The following is a 16,583-nucleotide window of genomic DNA, read 5'->3' as shown; positions in this document are numbered from 1 at the left end:
TTCATTTGTACAATGCTCCAAAAATACTTTCGGGAGCTATTCTTGCAGGGATACCTCCAGAAAAGCTTTTGTGAATTTCTTCAGAAGTTTCTTCGAAAGTTTCTACGGGAAATCCTCTGAAAATTCTAAGAAATCCCAAGGGATTCCCAAGATTTTTCTGGATTTATTATTGGAGTAATTTCGTGAGGATTCTTGAATGAATGTCCTACGCCTTTGCTCGCAAAGGTGAAGACCCCGAAACAATCATTCAATGCAACAAAAAACTACTTCATATGGGTACCTATTGCGACTCAGTGATAACAAGTGCAAAATGATGTGTTTCTTATGAAATCTCGAGTGATCGTGCTTAGGAGTTTAATCTGACTGCAAACAAGTGGGAGCCTCTTGAGACACCTTGAAGGTTCACTACATGTGGCTGATGACACACATCCCGATTGCTTTGATTGGTAATAATGTGTCTATCAGTTTCCCGCATTAGGCCTACTTCGATAGGTTTGAAGCTTTTGAATATGTTTGCTTTATATAGTATTGTCCACGGTATACAGAAAACAAGGTAGGCTCGTTAGAAAAATGACACTTCGAATGTGATGCATATTTTATCGCCACATGTTGGAGTACAAAAGTAAGCATGCTGCGACCGTATAGCATCGTCTCGGTCCAGCTTGTGCGAAGATAGCAATGACGTCACATGTTTACATTCAAACTGAATGTTTACATGCGTGATGAGCCTGCCTTGTTTTTTGTATGCCGTGGTAAAGAGCAAGTCAATATATCATTTTCAAACGACTTATCTGCTTTTTCAAACGTCGATTCAAACATATTCCAAACGTCGATTTGACAATTATGGTAGCACCCCCACGCAAGTCAACAGCATCAACATGTATCAGGTATCAGAACGTCGGCTCCAGGGGCACGTTCACCTCAATTCGGGAGATTTGTGCCATCGCCTTTACAGCCTTTCTCATCACGCACCTGACGGAAAAGGAAGTGAACAAAAAGGAAAGGAATATGGATGGGAGAAAAATGGGAAGTTGAGGAAAGGTACCCTTGAAGAGGGCATACAACGTATACAACACGTACAAAAGTTCATAGCTCCTTACCACAACGGGTTATGAACAACAGAATGCTTTGAAGGTTCAGGTTTCTGTAGTCAATTTCACTTAGTAAGTGTTTACCAAATATTTGGAAACGCAGTTGCGCATAAACTGGGCAGTTACATATCAGATGATAAGAAGTTCCATAATCGGATTCACAACCATCACAGACAAAGGATTCAACACGTTGAATATTTGCCATGTGATAGTTGAGTCGGCAGTGACCTGTCAAGGCCTTGACTAAGACACTGCAATTCTGTTTAGACAGAGTAGCTAAATAGTTAGCTACTACCGGAGATGGCTCTCGGATATACAATTTTGTTTGTCGACATGAATCCAAACTACTCCAATACCGTTTGTGCTGAGTGGAAGCCCAAGAGCTAATCAAACGCTTCACCCAACATCCAACACTTAGGAATAGCTGGCTCAGGACCAAAAAAGTCTTGTGATGCTCCAGTGCGAGCTAACTCATCAGCCAATTCGTTTCCAGCTATGGACGAATGGCCAGGTACCCATATAAGGTGCAATGTATTAACTGAATTCAGTTCCTCTATTTGAGTTCGACATGCGATTACTAACTTCGACCTTGAGTTGGCCGAAGCGAGGGCTTTGATAGCTGCTTGACTATCTGAACAGAAGTATATTACTTTGCCCATTATGTGTTTCTGAAGTGCAGATTGCACTCCACACATAATGGCAAATATTTCCGCTTGAAAGACAGTGCAGTGTCTACCCAGTGAGTGTGACTGTTCCAATCTTAGCTCACGCGAGTAGACACCTGCACCCGCTGTACCTTCGAAGAGGGAGCCGTCAGTATAACAAACAATGCTGTCCGACATACTTCTCTCCAAATAGCCAGATGTCCACTCATCCCGCGAGGGGAATTGTGTTGAAAATGTCCTATAAGGAAAACTACTAGCGAGTGTGAGATCACTTGGAGCAAGGACTGTCCTGTCCCAATCAACCATGAGTTGTAACAACGAAGTGTGTGTAGAACTGCGGTTTACAGGATTCTCTTCCAAGAAACCGAGAACCCATAATCAGTAAGTACAAGAAAGTGCTTCTTGTTTGAGATGTATGTGTAGTGGGACAACGTCGAGAAGAACCTCGAGAGCAGCCGTAGGAGTCGAAGAGAACGCACCAGTCATTGCCATTAGGCACATCCTTTGAAGATGGCCTAATTTAGACTGAATTGTCCTCACTTCACCCTTTTGCCACCACACAAGACATCCATAAGCCAAAATTGGTCGTACGACTGTTGTGTAAATCTATTTGATATATTTAGGTTTAAGACCCCAAATTTTACCAAAAGTTCGTCGGCATTGGCCGAAAGCCATACACGCCTTTTTGACTCTGAACTCAATGTTAGGAGTCCAGGAGAGCTTGGAATCAAGAATTAGTCCCACATACTTTACCTGATCCGTTACATTGATTTCAGAGTCAAAAAGATGTAATGGGCGAATACCGTTACGGTTACGTTTTTCCGTGAAAAGAACAATAGATGTTTTATTCGGATTAACCGAAAGGCCATATTGGCGACACCAACTTTCGACTGCCTGAAGAGCGTTTTGCATCAGGTCGAATAAAGTAGTAATACACAAACCGACTATCAATATTAGATAGTCGTCAGCAAATCCATAGGTAGGAAAACCGCCATTATTGAGTAATCTCAATAGCGTATCTGCAACGAGGTTCCACAAAAGAGGAGATAATACTCCCCTTGGGGCAGCCACGAACACTTAATTTCCTAATCGTTGCTTGACGTAGTGTCGAGTAGAGATGTCGGTTTTAAGCATCTGGTCCATTTGGTTATTATATTAGGGAGCTCATGACAACGTGCGGCTTCCAATATTGCATCGAAAGACACGTTGTCAAAAGCACGCTCAATATCTAAGAACGCACCCAAGCATAATTGCAAGTTTTCTCGATGTCGTAGACAACCTTGTGTAGAAGAGTCACGGTGGACTTTCTAGATTGATAAACATGAAGAGGCATGTTTGCCAAACAGTCATGTGAAACGAATGTGATGATCGATAACACGTTCTAAGCATTTCAGAAGAAATGAGGTCAGACTGATGGGTCTAAAACTCTTTGCTTCTTCATACGAAACACGTCCTCCTTTTGGGATAAACTTTACAGTGACATCCCGCCAGGATATGGGAATATACCCAGTAGCAAAACTACATACTAAAAGTTTTTTCAAAACATGTTTGATATGCTCAAAACCCTTCTGAAGAAGAACGGGATAGATCCCATCTTCCCCTGGAGATTTGTAAGGAGCAAAACTTCGTCGATTCAAACATATTTCAAACGTCGATTTGTCAATTCTGGTAGCACCCCCACGCAAGTCAACAGCATCAACATGTAGGTGAATTGTTAAAATAGACACTTGGCATGCAAAAGAAGGATCGAGATTCTGACCCCTGCAGGCTTGGAGATACTCAGCCTCAGCCATTTCGTTTGCGAAGCGGTCGGTGAATAGAACGAATCGATAGTAGTGTCACAGTTTTTAAGAATGTGATGAGAAATGATGACAAAGTTTTGTATTTTTTCAATAGTTTTTGTTTTTCTCGTACACCAAGGTGCAGGGCTTGCAGAATTCGCTCTCAATAGATAACAAACAACGATAAAAGAGAGGCAAAAACTGTTCCGAATCATAACAAGCCATGATAACAAATTTATCAAACTTGTGTACAAGTGCGAAAAAACAAAATCGGATAGGCAGCCCCCACAGAAAAATGGTGATTTTCGCTTTGTTTTCGCTCATTTCGTGTTGGATACTGCACAGCTGTGTAAAACAAGTTGAAATGCATCATCAGAGCCAGTGCTCCCCGCATTTGGAGCTTTCTAAAAGAAATTTATCATGGGGTAGAGCCTCCCGAATCAGTTCTCTATCATGACAGCTTGCGAAAAAAGTCTATGGCGGTATGCTACATATCGTATATGTACATATACAGAGATGATGGGGATGGGGCCCACCTTAGTCGTGCGATAAGACGCACGGCTACAAAGCAAGACCATGCTGAGGGTGGCTGGGTTCGATTCCCGGTGCCGGTCTAGTCAATTTTCGGATTGGAAATTATCTCGACTTCCCTGGGCATAAAAGTATCATCGTGTTAGCCTCATGATACACGAATGCAAAAATGGTAACCTGGCTTAGAAACGTCGCAGTTAATAACTGTGGAAGTGCTTAATGAACACTACACGCTTACTTCAATTAACCTATTTATGAGTACTTGATTCACCCATATTTGGGTATTGCACATTTCACTCATATTATGAGTAAAATATACTGATAAAATCGGTAAATTTCACCCATATTGCTGATAAAGCGACTTTACCAATTTATGAGTGAATGAATTTACTCATATTTGGGTGAAAAAATATGACTTTGTTGTTTTTGTTGTCAAACTGCCATCACCCGAGTTTTCGAGATCCAGAAACTGTTCCGTTCCGGCGGTTTGTGAACCTATCCAGCTGCAGTGGAGAGTTTACACCTGTTGTGAAAGCTACACATCCTGTTAACAGGTAAGTTTGAATTGTTATCCATGCCTCTAAAGTTCGCAAAGACACTCCATTTTCCATCTTGCAGAACCATAATCCGCCGAAACCAGACGACATTCAACTCACGAGTATTCAAACAGATATGGTTCCCTGATTAGCATGCCAGCCAAGATGCCAGCGGCCCACCCATCAGCAATCGCACCATGTCAAAACGTAAGTTGGAATGATTTGTGACTCTAACCTTTACCATGACCCTTCATCTCCGTTTGCTTGTAGGGACGGAAACGGCCATAGAAGCAGATTCCACCCACATCTCGAGCTAGTGCTTGCGATCTTCGCGGATCGTGCCATTTTATCTATGTACTTCGACACCATCCAACGAGTCTGGCGATGACTAAAACTGCAGACACCGCATACGACGATGACAACGGAGGTGGAAATTGTGCAGCTAGAAATGATGGTCGCAATTGTATTGCTAATGGACCTGGTGGTGGAACCGCTGATACCGGATCGAGTGGAAGCGGTCGAATGGAAGGACATCATTTAGGAGGTATGTGCCTAAGTGATCCTAAAGATTGATTCCGTAAAGAGGATTGTATTGTCTGTCCTTTCGCCTCAGAGTAAATCGTTGAATATGGGATTCAATATGCCAGCTTCCCCAAGTGCCAACACCGCGGCTCCGGTAGCTTGATCTTCGGAGGAGGGCTGCTAAGCACTGGACGAAACATCGTAGGATGTGTACTGCTGACCAGATATGGATGCACCGAAAAGTAAGAAGAGTGAAAAATATTCGCGATAGCGCATTCGAGGCCCACCGAGATCTTAAAGATATGGATTCCTGATTCGCACGAGGAAACAGTTTCCAATTTGATAAATGCAATGATCATTATCATCTATCTCATCACAAGCGTCGTCGAGACGAGAATGGGCTTCCTTAAACTTCTATATCCGCCAATACAGCAACCGGTAATCTGACATACTGCTACTCTTTAAGGCATGAATCCTGCTTTTACCAGTCCAACAGTAATCAGTCGCTCCGGTATGGTTTCAGTAAGTTTTTAAAATAAGGATTATGTATGTATTTGAAATACTATTTTAATAAAAAAAAAAGTAATAAATATTTACTTCGTTAAACAATTATTTCGATAATTCCAATATTTTGAAAATCTCAAGCAAAAGCAAAACAATGAAAATTTACCCAAATTTGGGTGAAATTTACTAATAAACCGCTGTCATTCAAGTACCTATTTATGGGTGAAGCTTGGGTGAAGTCGGTTTACTCATATATAGGTAAATGTCACTTTACCCATAAATACGTATGTGCACTTTTTGGCGATTATAGGTACTATTCACCTATATTTGGGTGAACTGAAGTAAGCGTGTATGCTGCGAGGCGGCTCTGTCCCAGTGTGGGGATGTAATCCCAATAAGAAGAAGAAGAAGATACAGAGATGATACGTGATAGTGAGAGACTTGCTCTTTCTCTTTAGGATTCAATCCCTGTTCGTAGTTATATAAGTACATAACACTAAGATGAGTGTGAGATATCAAAAAAACTGATTTCAAAGATGTAAAAAAAGATAATTTCCTAAGTTATTTAAATATTCTCGTCTGTAGAATCGTCTATGCCTTTCTCGTACACCAACATGTAACGAAAAGACTATAAACTCTAAAAACGCCTTTTCGACTTTCATATACCGATCAACTTAGCTTAACGAATTGATGTGGTGTCTGTTGATAAAGTCATTGAATCTAAATCATTGGATGGCGATCTACTCACAAACACCCACTAGCATGAATCTAACCTCTGGCCAAAAAGTGCGACGTGGGAAAATATTTTTGGCAACATAGTCGCAAGATCCGTTTATATTCAACACATTCTCGGCCATAAAGATACTTTTTCTGAAAATGTGGGAATTGTTCTTCAGGAAACTAAGGAACTGCTCCAAGAACGCCTCCTGAAATTTCGACTAGAATTTCTTTCGTAATTCAGTCTGAAATTATTTCAAAACTTTATTTGAAATTTGTTTGGACATTCATAAATATTTTCCTGTGAAAATTCTTTAGGAAAATCGTTAAAAAAACTTCTTATTTTAAAAATTCTTCCAGATTTTTTTCAGATATTCTTCTAGGAATTTCACAGAGAATATCTTAAGGAAGTGCATCGGTTAATACATCAAGAATCTTGATACTTAAACCGGGAAATCTATTGCGATTTTTTTTTAATAATTAATTTAGGAAATCCTTTCGGTACTCCTAGGAAAATTCCTTCGAGAATTCTTCCTGAAAAAGGAACTTCCCGGAGCAGTTCTTGGGCGAATTTTCTGCAGAATAGCTTGAGAATTTTTTGTGGGAATTCCGAAACGAATTCCTGGATAATTCTTTAAGAACTTTACGGGGGAACTTTTAAAGGGATTTCTGAAGGAGCTCTTGAAGTAATTTCCGGAGAAATTCTTGGCGGAATTTTTGGGAGAATACATAGAGGAATTTCTGGAGGAAAAAGTGGGAGAGTTTCTAGAAGAATTTCCGGGGTTATTGTTTTAAGATATTGCTGCGAATTCCTGGAAAAAAATCTCGTAAAATCCTTAAGGGCATTTTGGATGATTTTTGTAGACATTTTAAGGGAAGTAGCCGCATAAATTTTGAGAATTGCCGCAGGATCTTCCGGGAGAATTCCTTAAATAATTTCCAGAGGAATTTCAAGGGGAATTTTTGTAGGTAATTCCGAAAGAGTTTTGACAAAATTTTCATTAGAATATCTGCAGAAATAGCCGGATAAATTTGCAGGGGCGTGAGTAAAGTAGTAATTAAGTGAGTAAAGAAGTAATTATTGAAGAGATCTTGGTTGAATTTCTGGAGTAACTTCTGAGAGAATGTCGGGAGGAGTTTACATGGGAACTTATGAATGATTTTCTGGTGGAATTCTGGGAAAGGAGATGTGGAAATTTCCAACAGAATTGCTAAATGAATTGCTGAATGGAAATGGTATATTTGGAAGGATTAACAGAAAAATACTTGGCAATAATTTGATATGGATGTTCGAAGGAATTTCATAAACAATCGCAGAGTTCCTAGAGGAAAATTCCGAAGGAATTCCTGGAGGAACTTCCAGAGGAATTTCTGGAGAATTCCCGGAGGAACATTTTTAGGAGTTCTTGAAGAAACTTTCGGAGGAATTCCAGGAGGAACATCCGGATAAATTACGGAAATTTTGTAATACACGAAATTGATTCATGCCGCCGCCAATTACAAGCGGCCAAGCCACCGCCACTGGCTGAAAATGAACTATCACGCCTCACCGTCGATCAAATTTCACATGTCTAGATAGAATATCAAGTGAAATTCTGTATGGTATTTTCGACCAACCCTTGGGAAAAACTACTGTTCCAGGATAAACTTCGTCGGAAATCCCAGTAAGACGTCTCAGAGGAAATTTTCTACCAAATAAATTTATCCTCATTTTAGAAACGCTGCTAATTTGTCTCTCAAAAAAATTGTCACCGACAAGTGGATGGAATGGAACTAAACTTACTGTAAACTGAATTAAAACATCTTGTCGCAAATTAAATTTTATTTTTTTTAATTCGTATATTTATTTGGTGTTTTTAACCGCTACGTGATCTACTGTGGTACTCTGCTGTACAGAGTCCACACCGAATCTATTTTTAGATGTCCATAATTCGTTATTGTTGTCATTGCCAGTCCATATCATCGTGAGTCCATTGTGTTCATTTGTCCATGTGGTGAATCCAGTGATAAATTCAATATTAGGAATCACCATTCTCATGATGTAATTAATTTACTCCTCGGGGAAATATTATCTTATCTATCAGGTGAATTAATACCTGTGAAAGGTTAGTTAATAAATCTACCTAAGGTTCCACCGAAAAAAAATATTTCATTGGAGCTTATTGCTCTTTCTTTATTGACGGTTCACTTAAGACTAATTTACAATTCTGCTTATAGCTAAAAGCTGAGACGCTAAAAGGAAGGTTCCTTATGGGAACTTATGAGAGGGATCAATCGGATGTTTATGTTTATGCTGATAATGTTGAGTCTGCTTTTGGGTGGTCCGTTGCAGTTCTGAGTTTTGGCAATCTATATGGTTTCCGAGAAAGTTTTTTTTGTGCTTTATTAATGTGTTTTTTTAATTCTAGGATTAAGTTCAACACAAATATGGTTTCCGAGAAAGTGCTGATAATGACGTAAACAAAGAGATAGCTGTCGCATGGTGTGAATGTGGGATTTGGCTGATAAGGCGGTTGTGGCGTAAGCGGGTGCGCGGTAACTGGTTTCTAGAACTTTAACTTCTTTGATAAATAAAATAATTCATAAACACAATAATTTTTCAATCGAGTGGATAGCTGTGAATGCTTTCTAAGAAAATCATACCCATACAATTTTAATTATTGCTGATAATACTCTTATACTCACGCGTGTGCATGTACGAACGTGTCCAAGACAAGAGAACTGTTTAAAATAATAGTATAATATGTGGTACGTAAGACTGTCATACATTTATGATACGCTGCATTTTCAAAATTTTGCTACTAAATTCGGTATAAGCTCACCATGGTGTTTAAAACAGATGTGAAATTATTACGCAGCATATGAAGGACCCCACGCATGTGCCATGATCAAAGCATATTTAAATTTCAACTAAAATCGTACATAAAATTGAACGAAAAAAAATGTTTTTTTTGGTACGTGCTATCGAGGTAAAATGTACAATCGAGGGTACGTACTATCGAGGTATGCCTGTATAATGGTTATCACGCAATGTATTCAAAAACAACAATAATGGTTCATAATCTATTATTTAATCCATCAAAATTTTTGTGCGAAATGGACTTTATGTTCAGCCAATTTTCCTGGTGTTGGATGCTTTTTCGGCCCATAGAATGTTGGTGCATTATTAACTGTAAATCGTTTGTGTAAGCCGTGAGGTAGGCAATTATAATGTGCTGCTTCAAGTGAAAATCGTCAGCCGAATTTTGGCAACGAGTGTTCTAATATTGTTCAAAAAAGTTTTGGTTAATTGTGTCACTATACTAATGAAAATAGTGAATTTAACATGAATGCGAAAATAGTGGGATTGTTATCCGTTCAATCAATGTGCGAAAATACGTAAGTCCATTCAAAAAACTACTTTATTGGGCAAAAGAAAAATCTCTTGCACTGCCTGTCTATTTGAGTGGTTGCTAACAAACCGAGTCAAAGCAATTTTTCGCACAGATTTATTACGTTTATCAATTGAAGAAGTTCATGAATCTTGCGTATTACAAATAAAGTCGGCTTTATACACTTTTTCAAAGAAGTATTGATAAATATCTCTACTAAACGATGTATTATTGTTGAATTATTGATTAATTTGCATGATGAGCCAATGTTGCATCCAGGCATAACATTGCATCCCGTCTTTAAAATCCATTGAAAGATAAAGGACCTATTAATGTTACAAATTTTACATGATTTCGAGACGGTCTCCAATTTTGAAAAATTCAATTTTACACCCTGTATCCGAGTCTTTTTCTTAGACGTAGTTTACGTCAAAACCACTTCATATAGGTACCTATTGCGACTCAGTGATAACAAGTGCAAAGTGATGTGTTTCTCATGAAATCTCGAGTGATCGTACTTAAGAGTTTAATTCAAGGGCCCCATACGCCTGTCACTGGTGAACAAAGCTCGTGTACTCCGCATCGAAGCTTAGAACCAGTGTTAGGGCGCAATCATTAATGCAAACATTTTTATTTTCGGTTAGTTACTGCAAATAAATTCGTTTTCGAGTCCCTATAATCAAGTAGGTTTCTCAAGCATACCACATCGTTATATTGCTGCATGATTGAGTGTTAAATTTTGTTAAAATATCGAAAACTAAAGTTTGCATAAAAATTGCCTCGCCATAACAAAAAGGTGGTAGAGAATTAACACTGTTGTTTACATTTTAGAACCAAATCCAGATGTCGCACATGTCGGGGTAGGGATTCAGTGCTCCGCCTTTTCCCCTGCCCTGGTTTAATCTGACTGCAAACAAGTGGGAGCCTCTTGAGACACCTTGAAGGTTCACTACATGTGGCTGATGACACACTTCCCGATTGCTTTGATTAGTAATAATGTGTCTATCAGTTTTTCGCATTAGGCCTACTTCGATGGGTTTGAAGCTATTAAATATAATTGCTGTATATAGGGGAACAGACGGCTTTGGCAGGTTTTGTTCTATTATTGTCAGGTGGGTTTTTGTCGACCGAATTTTATGAAATTTGGCCACAATATTCTTTGATATGCAAAGAATGTTTGAGCCAAATATGAGCATAATCAGTCATAAAAAAAACCCCTGCCAATAATAGAACAAAACCTGCCAAAGCCGTCATTACCCCTAGTAAAGAGCAAGTAAATATAACATTTTCAAACGACTTATCTGCTTTTGTGAACAAAAATTAAAACGCCGATTTGACAATTCTGATAGCACCCCACGCAAACCAACAGCATCAACATGTATAGGTGAATTATTAAAATAGCCATTTGGCATGCAAAAGAAGGATCGAGACTCTAACCCCTGCAGGCTTGGAGATACTCAGCCATTTCGTTTTCGAAGCGGTCGGCGAATAGAACGAATCGATAGTAGTGTCACAGTTTTTAAGAAAGTGATGAGAAATAATAATACAGTTTTGTATTTTTTAAATTTTTTATATATATGTTATACTATCTCAAATTTCTTAAATCATTGACTTTGTTGAAAGTGCAAATTCGCAACATTAGAATATTTGATCGTTCTGTATGAAAAAAAAGTGGACAGTTTTGAGATTTTTGAAAAGAAATCGAATCGTGGCAGTTAAAACACATTTCTTATACACATTTTAATGAACAGCAAGCTTGTTCAACAAACGGTGAGTCTGGGACCAGGTCAGACGTGTAACCGGTGCTCAAAGACCAAAGGGACCGCAGTTAAATGCGAAAAACCTAAAACCGTACCGAAACAGACAGGATCTCTTTCAGACTAGGTAGTCTCTCCCCGGAGGCCGCATGAGCCGCCAATCGAGTCGACCTGGGGCACGGTTACAAATTGTATAAAAAGGAAAGAAATTCAATTAACAGATAACAATAAATCTACAATTTGACTTCGCAATACATGGTTCGAGGTCATATCCCTCCATCCTCGGTTGCGTCCCACGCTTGCCAACTCGATTTGTGCTCACAGCGTTCCGCGCAGCTTCTTGTACCTGCCGGGTCGGAAGCAAACACCATCTTTGCAGGCTTACAGTCTGGCATTCTTGAAACATGCCCTGCCCTTCGACGATAGATATCCGACTCGAAGGACCAATTTATGCAGGAATATTTGCGAAATTCGACGAACCTGCTGTTTGTTGTTATTCCTCAATTGACCTTTTTGCTGAATTGGTCGTGGCATATGCAAGCTGGCGCATATTCCTGCATGGATTTCAGAATAAAAGCTCTGGCTTAGAACAAATTAAACTTCATTTAGATATCTCACATTCACTCGTTCCGATGTTCCAATCCTGACGCAAATAGGCTGACCAGATCATTTTAGGCGCAAACGGGGCATACGCACTTGCAAAACGGGATATGTCAAAAAAACTTTGTGACAAAATTCAAGAGCTGTGGAAATTTCAAAATGTATGCGCTTAATTTTTATTTTCCCTGTAAGAAGTTAGATATTTTTTAGAGTGGAGCATTCTATAGTGATATTAAGTTAGTTGTGAAAAAATACTAATCTACAAATATTTCACTAAAAGGGGCGCGGATAAAAAATATTTTTAGAAAATAGAAGAATTTTGAAATTTTATTTTAATTCATAAAGATGCAGAACTTTGTTACTGACCAATATCAAAAACTTTTCCAATCATGAGCAATTGAAAATAACAGAAAATAGTACCCTGCCTTAAGCCGGTCTGGGCATTATGAAATTAAAAGGGCAAGAAAAATTAAAAGACAAATTCGAAAAGAGCAATAGGGTGGGATTATTCGTTTCTCTGGCTAAAACCCTTTTTAAGGCTCTATAAACCGTAATTAATTTGATAATGACGATGATTTTATTCGAATCCGCACTAATACTAATAAAGTTTTGAACTAAATTCAATATTTTGGGGCTATTTGCCGACTTACCTCCATCATTCCACATTCATTACATTTTCATATTAATTTTTCACTTATCTAAATTAACAGTTACTGAGGAATTGCTGGGAAAACGCTGAAAACTGCCTTTTTTCCTGGGCCGGCATTCGTATTTTTATCGAATGCATACTAACTCCGAACGTTCGGAGCAAACACATACACACGCACTTGTTTTTTCACTTGATCTTTTCCCACTGTTTCCTTGATTTAATCACTCCTAAAACATATTCACTAACTGAGTTTCACATTTTTCTTCAATATTGACTTCCAATTAATTCACTTCGCGTCCAAAAACTGTCGAAAACTGCTTCCCAAAAATCGAAGTGAGAGACAAATTTGACGACCGTATTGTGAATACAATAAAATGCGGAAGACTCAAAATCACTAGCGCAATAAGTCAAATGGTGAGTTCAAAATCTACACGTAAAAAAAATTAATGTTATTTATTATTAATATTTCTAATACCTTTTTGTCAAAGCAGGCGCTTAATAATATGTATAAGAAAAAACTTATACATCGCATTAGTCACATACATTCCAAAACTTATACTTTTCATTAACTTATGAATGTTATTAGCTTTTTGGGATGGAATCATTCATAAGGTGGCATAATGAAGAGTATAAGTATTTTCGAATGGCCAAAACATATAAGGTTATTTTTTTACGTGTACGCGATGGAACTTCGCTCATTCCCACCCCCCTGGCGTCCTATATTGTACTTCCAGTTGAAAACCGAAGTGAGCTCTCGCGACAATCGAGTTTTCTCCCGTTTCCTTTTGTCGCAACTACGTCGCGACTAGTGCGCATCATGGCGCACGGCGGTGGCATAGATGCGCACTAGTCGCGATGCAGTTGCGACATCAGGAAATAAGGAAAAACTCAATCGTCGCGAGAGCTCACTTCGGTTTTCAACTGGAAGCACAATACTATCACAAGGGGTTTGACAATAGCCACCATGTCCACGGACGGTAGCTCATTACACGGAAGAAAAAAAGTACCCAAAATTGAGTACTTTTAAACTTACTTTCGAGTTATTTTTTCTCTTCGCTTTCATCCACTCTTTCTTTTGTTGTCAAAAACAAAAGAGCCAAACAATCCAACGACGCCAGTTCAATACGGGAAACCAATGTTGAGTTTTATTACCTGAGGTCGAAATTGAGTGAATTAAACTTAAATTTGGGTCAATAAATTTTCCGTTGGGTACTTTTTTAACATGGGAGTAAAGGCAAACTACTTCGACCCTAGTTACTCAATTTTGGCTTCCCGTACGGATGTTCGAGGTTGGGTGAATTAAACTCACTATTGGGTAGTTTATTTCTTCCGTGTACCGTCCGTTGTTATTGTACCAAAATAAACATCATGTGTTTTGTTTACTATTTGTTTTGGTTAAATCTGAATATTGTTTTCGGAATAATTTGCAAGATTTACATCTTTGACCATGGGAATTATGTTTTTTGATGATAAAATATAATACACTTTCGACTTGGAGTGAATCGATAGGTGAAATCAAACGCTACAAGAAATCATATTTCGTAACTTGTTCTCCCGCTCCGAATCAAACAAAAGATATTAATATGGTCCAATGCACCGAATGAACACAATGACGTTTGAGACGGGCGCTGTTTACTAAAAATGAACACTTGCATGAACTCGATGAATGAAAAAGTATTCATTCTTAGTAAACAGCGCCCGTCTCAAACGTCAATGATGAACTCGGTGCATTGGACCATACTGTGGTGAGCATCACAGTTGAAATGGTCCGGGGATGCAAATCGAACAACATTCATTAATAAAATTGAAATGAAATAAATGGTGTGCAGAAAGATGTTTCAGGATTATATTTTCATGTCCATAATACCTGGTATTATTTTTGAACAAATTGAAAATGTGTGGCCAATAATATTTTGTATAAAATCTAGTTGCTTGTAGACGCACGATTCGGGAGAAGTACTTTTCAAAAGGTATGCTGGGCATATTCATGAAGATGTTCGCTACGCTGAGAAGCATCTCTTGCCACGGGGTTGCTCATTCCGAACAATACAACGTATACGCCAGCCAACCAGGAGGGTGAAACGCTTATCATCCGCGACACATTGGCACTCTACCCAACATTGTTTTTGGTGCCCAGTTTCTGGGTGGTATACCCGAATTCAGCTGCTCATTTTGGGTGTTTGGTTCGTACGCAGTTAGTGCTAGTTATCGGTAATTAACTTTTACTAGCGAAAACTTGCAATCAGCTTAGATTTGTCGAGCCTTTTGTGTTTGTATGGCTTTATTATTATGTCGAAAAATAGCCCGTCGATACTTCCGAAGCTTTGTTATCATGAATTAAACGAAATTAAAACAAAAACATTGTACGCCATATTGAATTAATGGTGGGTAGGCGTATTAGCCTTCTCTTCGGTCCCCTGCAGCCAACACGCAAACAAAGGTGTGCATACACAAGAAAATAATCATCTCTTCTCCGTTGCCAGATTTGTTTATTGGAAAAAATCATTGCTGTTTGTCGGATTGAACAAATATACCAGAAATAAATATTTAAACATGTTATGTAAGCTTCTGTTAAATTCCAAGTGGTGAATAAAAAAAATTAAACCGATAAATATCCATTTATTTGATACACCGTGAACATGTGTTATGATATAGAATAAACATTTCGTCAAGTCTGGCAACATTATGCATCAGCTGGCATATTTTTAACACCCCATTTCCACCCACCCCAGTTGTAAACAAAACTTATCTATCGCTGCTGCATTTTTCCGTACCGATTGCCTCACTATTACAAACAAGCAATACAGTCATTATTTTCAAAACATTGTGATGGAGTCTTGAGCCTTAATGAATATAATTGAGGAAAAATTTACGGATAGTTATAACAAGATTCTTGACAAGGAAAGAACATAAGGAATGAAATGTAATTTTTGATATTTCCTTAAATATGGTTGGCGAATGTGAATAAATGTCAAATCTTATTAAGTAACAGTCTTTCTTGATCGGTATTGATTTAAATGACGCTAAAAGTAGCCTCACACCTCAGGAATCTTGTCCATTGTTTCCAAAAAGTTGGGACTCATACAATAAAGCAAATCGTGGCTAATTTGTGGGCTGGTTTACAGCTCGGACTCTCGGAGATTTCCGCCGGATTGTATTTTAAATCTAGACCAACATTTGAAAAGGGCGTAACAGCCAAAATTTATTCCTTCTGATTCTTCGTCTACATATACAGCAATATATGTGGACAAAGAATCAGAAGGAATAAATTTTGGCTGTTACGCCCTTTTCAAATGTTGGTCTAGAAATATCTATAACGGAATCTCATAGATCCCCCGCACATATATGAAATCGAAATTTTCAGACAAGCTCCTGATCTGTAAGCTAGCCTTAAAGTACGTTAGGACCAAAATCCGAACTAATTTTCCCTCGGTTTGATGACAATGGATCGATTCACTGGCCTTCGACCATCTTCTGCGGACTAATCTTCCTGCCGCTTCCTTACTTCAAAATATTATTTTGGGGGAATATTTGTTTGAATAATATTTTGGAGCTCTTTGGAGGAATGAATGAAAAACGGGACAAATCGAGGATTTTTCAGATAACGACGGGGCAGACCAATAAGGTCTATAAAACGGGACTGTCCCGTTAAATACGGTACGTATGGTCAGCCTATCTAGATATTATCGATGTTTCTGTTTCAGTTTGATTCGAATTTCCATTTTACGTTGTGTACTTTAGAATTAATCCACTCTACGTGCCAAAGGATGTTTGAACAGTTTTTAATTTGAATTATTGTTTATAAAGATAACAAGGAATGCGCCATAATGCAGTTGTTCAATGATTCACCACTAAGCCC

At 38.5% G+C, this 16,583-nt stretch overlaps 1 long non-coding RNA gene across 1 annotated transcript; it reads left to right on the top strand.

Annotated features, from left to right (window-relative positions):
* The first annotated feature begins 3,273 nt into the window (after positions 1–3,273).
* Positions 3,274–5,658, top strand: LOC134202965 (uncharacterized). The gene is made up of 4 exons (XR_009977390.1): positions 3,274–4,622; positions 4,687–4,811; positions 4,875–5,148; positions 5,218–5,658. It is a non-coding gene; the product is annotated as an uncharacterized LOC134202965 (long non-coding RNA).
* The last annotated feature ends 10,925 nt before the right edge of the window (positions 5,659–16,583 follow it).

The sequence above is a fragment of the Armigeres subalbatus genome, unplaced genomic scaffold, assembly GCF_024139115.2.
Source record: "Armigeres subalbatus isolate Guangzhou_Male unplaced genomic scaffold, GZ_Asu_2 Contig1544, whole genome shotgun sequence".
In the NCBI taxonomy this organism is placed as follows: domain Eukaryota; kingdom Metazoa; phylum Arthropoda; class Insecta; order Diptera; family Culicidae; genus Armigeres; species Armigeres subalbatus.
This window is presented reverse-complemented; position numbering and strand designations above follow the sequence as displayed.